The 6224-nt window shown below is 31.7% G+C and overlaps 5 non-coding genes across 5 annotated transcripts; all 5 read right to left on the reverse strand.

The window, feature by feature from the left end:
- Positions 1 to 671: 671 nt before the first annotated feature.
- Trnar-ccu (transfer RNA arginine (anticodon CCU)) lies at positions 672 to 744 on the reverse strand. Its single transcript has one exon. It is a non-coding gene; the product is annotated as a tRNA-Arg (tRNA).
- A 155-nt stretch (positions 745 to 899) lies between these two features.
- Positions 900 to 972, reverse strand: Trnav-aac (transfer RNA valine (anticodon AAC)). Its single transcript has one exon. It is a non-coding gene; the product is annotated as a tRNA-Val (tRNA).
- Positions 973 to 2174: 1202 nt separating this feature from the next.
- Trnar-ccu (transfer RNA arginine (anticodon CCU)) lies at positions 2175 to 2249 on the reverse strand. The gene has a single exon. It is a non-coding gene; the product is annotated as a tRNA-Arg (tRNA).
- A 173-nt stretch (positions 2250 to 2422) lies between these two features.
- Positions 2423 to 2495, reverse strand: Trnav-aac (transfer RNA valine (anticodon AAC)). The gene has a single exon. It is a non-coding gene; the product is annotated as a tRNA-Val (tRNA).
- Positions 2496 to 4033: 1538 nt separating this feature from the next.
- On the reverse strand, positions 4034 to 4106 carry Trnad-auc (transfer RNA aspartic acid (anticodon AUC)). The gene has a single exon. It is a non-coding gene; the product is annotated as a tRNA-Asp (tRNA).
- Between the last annotated feature and the right edge of the window lie 2118 nt (positions 4107 to 6224).

The following is a 6224-nucleotide window of genomic DNA, read 5'->3' on the forward strand; positions in this document are numbered from 1 at the left end:
TTGAAATTCTAAAGGTTTTTCTTTCACTCTTCCTCGCGACATTTTATGATAAAACGATGAAATTTTTCGCTGGTTTTAAAATGTACAGATAGATGTAATATTCTACAATTAAGCGATTGCTGCATTAATTTCTCTGATCAATGTAAAAATGATAATATTTTAAGAAAAATATGTTTCCGCTGAGGAATGAACTCAGGATAAACAACATGCTATGTATTGTGCAAAAAACTTGTATTTTGCTTTTTTATCTATCTCCATACAACAAATTATTGTCCTTTACTTACAAAGGTCATTTGTTGAAACATAAATTTCAGCAAAGTAAGGGGTTTTATGGCACAATTTTAGTTTTGAAATTTAAGCATCAGGATATAAGACATTGAAATCTGTTGTTATTGTTTTAAAAGATATCAAGATAAAAACATGCTATGTATTATGCAAAAAAAACTTGTATTTTGCTTTTTATCTATCTCGATACAACACATTATGGTTCATTTCATACAAAAGTTATTCGTCTAGTTGTGTAACTAAGGTAGACCACCCTTATGGGCATTATAAAGAACTGTAAAATTGACAACATCGTCATAGAAAAGAAATGAGGTGAATCGTATAGAATGTGATTGACAGGATTTATTTATATATGCAACAATAGAAAATGCTAAAATAATATAAGAAACCTCCGGCGGGACTCGAACCCGCAATCCCCGGCTTAGGAGGCCGATGCCTTATCCATTAGGCCACGGAGGCGATGATATATGCACATTTACACTGAGTCGTGGTCCATTTGCTTCTAAAATACAACTATTACAAACAGTACAGATAGATGTAATGTTCTACAATTAAGCGATTGCTGCATTAATTTCTCTGATCAATGTAAAAATGATAATATTTTAAGAAAAATCTGTTTCCGCTGAGGAATGAACTCAGGACCTTCCGCGTGTTAAGCGGATGTGATAACCACTACACCACGGAAACAGTTGTCAGCTTTCACTTAATGTATATTGATTGTTCTATATAATATATTATTCACACAACGAACGGGTTTGTAGGGTTCAATGCAGCGTCCATTTTAAAGCCACGAGAATTTTTATCGTCAGTTTATAAAATGTCGCGGGCAGCATTTAAATCCACGAGATTGTATCTCGAAATTGTATAAAATGTCGCGGCTTATTGAATTTCTCGAGTTTTATTTCACACTTCCTCGTGACATTTTATGATAAAACGATAAAATTTTTCTCGCGGTTTAAAATGGCCGCAACCGGCCACCATAGATCTGTGCAAGTTTAAGTTAACATAAATATTTATGTAAAGACTGAGGAACTGCATTATAATAATGATGATATAATGATTTGAGAATTAAAAAAATGTTTCCGCTGAGGATTGAACTCAGGACCTATGTATATTGATTGTTCTATATAATATATAATTCACACAACGAACGGGTATGTAGGGTTTAATGCAACTTCCATATTTAAAGCCACAAGAATTTTTATCGTCAGTTTTAAAATGTCGCGGGCAGTATTTAAAACCACAAGATTGTATCTCGAAATTGTCTAAAATGTCGCGGCTTATTGAATTTCTCGAGTTTTATTTCACACTTCCTCGTGACATTTTATGATAAAACGATGAAATTTTTCTCGCGGTTTAAAATGGCCGCAACCGGCCACCATAGATCTGTGCAAGTTTAAGTTAACATAAATATTTATGTAAAGACTGAGGAACTGCATTATAATAATGATGATATAATGATTTGAGAATTAAAAAAATGTTGAAACAGTTAAATGTCAATCATTGTTGAAAAATAGATCTCAGTAAAGTAAGGGGTTTTATGACACGATTTTAGTTTTGAAATTTAACTATGAGTATATAAGACATTGAAATCTTTTGTTATCGTTTTAAAAGATATCAAGATAAAAAAACATGCTATGTATTGTGCAAAAAACTTGTATTTTGCTTTTTATCTATCTCGAAACAACAAATTATTGTTCATTACTTACATGTACAAAAGTTATTTGTCTAGTTGTGTAACTAAGGTAGACTACCCTAATGGGCATTATAAAGAACTGTAAAAATGACAACATAGTCATAGAAAAGAAATGAGATGATTCGTATAGAATTTGTTTTACAGGATTTATTAATATATGCAACGATAGAAAATGCTAAAAAAAAATGCAACAAACCTCCGGCGCGGGACTCGAATCCGCAATCTCCGGCTTAGGAGGCCGATGCCTTATCCATTAGGCCACGGAGGCGGTGATTTATATGCACAATTACACTAAGTCGTTGTCCATTTAATTCTATAATACAACCTCTATAAAAAGAATACTTCAATTAGTACAGATACATGTAATGTTCTATAATTAAGCGATTACTGCATTAATTTCTTTGATGCAAAAAAAATGATAAAATTTGAAAAAACAAAATCTGTTTCCGCTGAGGATTGAACTCAGGACCTTCCGCGTGTTAAGCGGATGTGATAACCACTACACCACGGAAACAGTTGACACCGTTCACTTGAAGTATTTTTATTGTTCTATATTATATGTTAGTCACACAACGAACGGGTTAGTAGGGTGGACGGTAGCGTCCATTTTAAAGCCGCAATAATTTTTACCGTCAGTTTATAAAATATCGCGGGCAGCATTTAAATCCGCGAGATTGTATGTCGAAATTGTGTAAATGTCGCGGCTTATTAGTACTCTTGAGTTTTTCTGTCACACTTCCTCGCGACATTTCATGATAAAACGCCGAAATTTCTCTCGGGTTTCAAATGGCCGCAACCGGCCACCATAGGTCTGTGCAAGTTTAAGTTTACATAAATATTTATTAAAAGACTGAGGAACTGCATTATATTAATGATGATATAGTGATTTGAGAATCGAGAACGCAAAATAAACAATGTTAAAACAGTTTAACGTCAATCAGTGTTGAAACATAAATTTCAGTAAAGTAAGGGGTTTTTGACACAATTTTAGTTTTGAAATTTAAGCATGAGGATATAAGACATTGTTATCTTTTGTTATTGTTTTAAAATATATCAAGATAAAAACACGCTATGTATTCTGCAAAAAAACTTGTATTTTGCTTTTTATCTATCTCGATACAACAAATTATTGTTCATTACTTACATGTACAAAAGATATTCGTCTAGTTCTGTAACTAAGGTAGACTACCCAAATGGGCATTATAAAGAACTGTAAAATTGACAACATCGTCATAGAAAAGAAATGAGATGAATTGTATAGAATTTGTTTGACAGGATTTATTAATATATGCAACGATAGGAAATGCTAAAATAATATAACAAACCTCCGGCGGGACTCGAACCCGCAATCCCCGGCTTAGGAGGCTGATGCCACGGAGGCGGTGATTTATATATATATGCACAATTTCACTAATTCGTTGTCCATTTAATCCTCTATGAAAAGAATACTTCGATTAGTATAGAAATTGTATAAATGTCGCTGCTAATTAAAACTCTCAAGTTTTTCTTTCAGACTTCCTCGCGACATTTTATGATAAAACGATGAAAATTCTCGAGGGTTTAAAATGGCCATAGATCTGTGCGAGTTTAAGATAACAAAAATATTTATGTAAAGACTGAGGAACTGCATTATAATAATGATGATATAATGATTTGAGAATCGAGAACCCGAAATAAACAATGTTTAAACAGTTTAATTAACGTCAATCATTGTTGAGCAAAGTAAGGGGTTTTATGACACGAGTTTAGTTTTGAAATTTAAGCATGAGGATATAAGACATTGAAATCTTTTGTTCTTGTTTTAAAAGATATCAAGACAAAAACATGCTTTGTATTGTGCAAAAAAAAACTTGTACGGGCATGGTTGGAGACTGTCGTATAAAGCAGTAACACTAAGTCGTTGTCCATTTTCTACTTTTATATACAGCCTCTATGAAAAGAATACTGCAAAATGTACAGATACATGTAATATTCTATAATTAGGCGATCACTTCATTAATTTCTTTGATAAATGTAAAAATGATAAATTTGTAAAATTTGAAGAAAAAAATCTGTTTCCGCTGAGGATTGAGCTCAGGACCTTCCGCGTGATAAGCGGGTGTGATAACCACTACACCACGGAAACAGTTAATTGGTGAAATCTGAAGTATTGTACATATCGAAATTTGTCTTAAATTAAGCTTAATGTTTTTTTCCGTCTAATTTTATATTCAAAATCTAAAACACAAAAAAAAACTCTCGAGTTTTTGTTTCACACTTCCTCGCAACATTTAATGATAAAACGATGAAATTTCTCGCGGGTTTAAAATGGCCGAAACCGGCCACCATAGGCCTGTGCAAGTTTAAGTTAACATAAATATTAATGTAAAGACTGAGGAACTGCATTAAAATATTGATGATATAATGATTTGATAATCGAGAACGCAGGATTGTATGTCGAAATTGTATAAAAAGTCCTCTATTTGTGTTATCAAAATCTAAATTTAAAAGAAGTAACAGTAGTATTTTGTATGAATGTATGAATGTTTGACTCGTATAAAATTGACAGCATCTATGAAATAATCGTAACTATAGTATCAAAAGTTGGTTGGATGTTCGTCAAGTCTGATTAGAGACAATACAATAAGATATAAACATAAGTTAAGAATAACTAAATAATTATGTTAACTATTGAAATAAAGTGTTTAATTGAAAAGTGATGTAATCCAACTATCAGTATCAAAAGATGGTTGGATGTTCGTCAAGTCTGATTAGAGACAATACAATTTAGATATGAATAAATAAATAATAATGTTAACTATTGAAATAAAGTGTTCGAAAATTAATGGAAAAGTGATGTTATCGTCATAGTAAAGAAATGAGGTGAATTGTTAAGAATGTGTTTGACAGGATTAATTTATGTATACAACATTAGAAAATGTAATATAACAATCCCCGGCTTAGGAGGCCGATGCCTTATCCATTAGGCCACGGCGGCTGTGGTATTAAAGCAGTAACACTAAGTCGTTGTCCATTTTCAACTTTTATATACGGCCTCTATGAAAAGAATACTGCAAAAAGTACAGATACATGTAATATCCTATAATTATGCGATTATTTCATTAATTTCTTTGATAAATGTAAAAATGATAGAATTTGTAAAAAAAAATGTTTCTGCTGAGGATTGATGGACCTTCCGCGTGTTAAGCGGATGTGATGACCACTACACCACGGAAACAGTTAATTGGTGAATGCTGAAGTATTTAAGACAAATCGAAATTTGTCTTAAAATTATGCGTCATGTTTTATCCGTCTAATTTTATACACAAAAAACAACTTATAAACAACTTATATTAACATTAAAGCTTAAGAAAATCCTAATATGATTTCCAAATGACCGCACTTTGATTGAAATGAAGTTATAGTTTTCTTTCAGAGTTAATATTTACGATACTTCTGTTAAAAAAACAATACGACAAAGGACTTAATCGTGAAATATACTAGATATATTTTTTCGCTCAATGTTTCATTAAGTTAACAGAAAGGCAGTGTTTCTCAGCAATCTTTCATTTTTGTAAAAAATATAAATTATTTTGTGTTTACGTAAAGTAGATCTCTATCATAAGAAAAATTCAATCAATAAACTCTACATGTACCTGTTGTTTTACAAAAATTACGAAAAAGTTTATAGACTGTAGACAAATGTAACTATAGTGTATACAATCATGTCCCCTTTTTATATTTACCTATATCAAACAAATACAGTTATTGCTTTGACTTTGATGAAACATTAATTCTTAATGGAAAATGTCTACGTTTTACGGTGTTATTATTTCGACTTTTCACCAGTCACCATCGTACTTTCCACTTTTCATCATTAGATCTTCGACTTTTCACCAACCAGGTTTCGTTAGTTCGATTTTTCACCGTCGTATTTTCTAATTCTCGTTGTTTCGAATTATTTTGTGTGTCGCGATGGCCCTAACGGGGCACCGTTATTTTTGTAGTATAGCCACATATTTTACTCAACTTAACTGCTCAATGGATGAAATTGCTCGGAACTTAGTTACTTAAGAAGAACTTAGTAACTTAAGAACTTAATCATACTGCAACTCGAAAGATATCATGTCATCGTTTTTTCTATTAAGGTTCAAATAAAAAAGAAATAGATGATCAAAATGTCTTTTCGCCGAATACAACATGTTTTTATTTCAACTTTAAAAATGTGTTTTATGTGGGTTCTTTTAAAATACTAAATACGTGT

This window comes from Ruditapes philippinarum, unplaced genomic scaffold, assembly GCF_026571515.1.
Source record: "Ruditapes philippinarum isolate M1 unplaced genomic scaffold, ASM2657151v2 ctg4832_1_1_1_1, whole genome shotgun sequence".
NCBI lineage: Eukaryota > Metazoa > Mollusca > Bivalvia > Venerida > Veneridae > Ruditapes > Ruditapes philippinarum.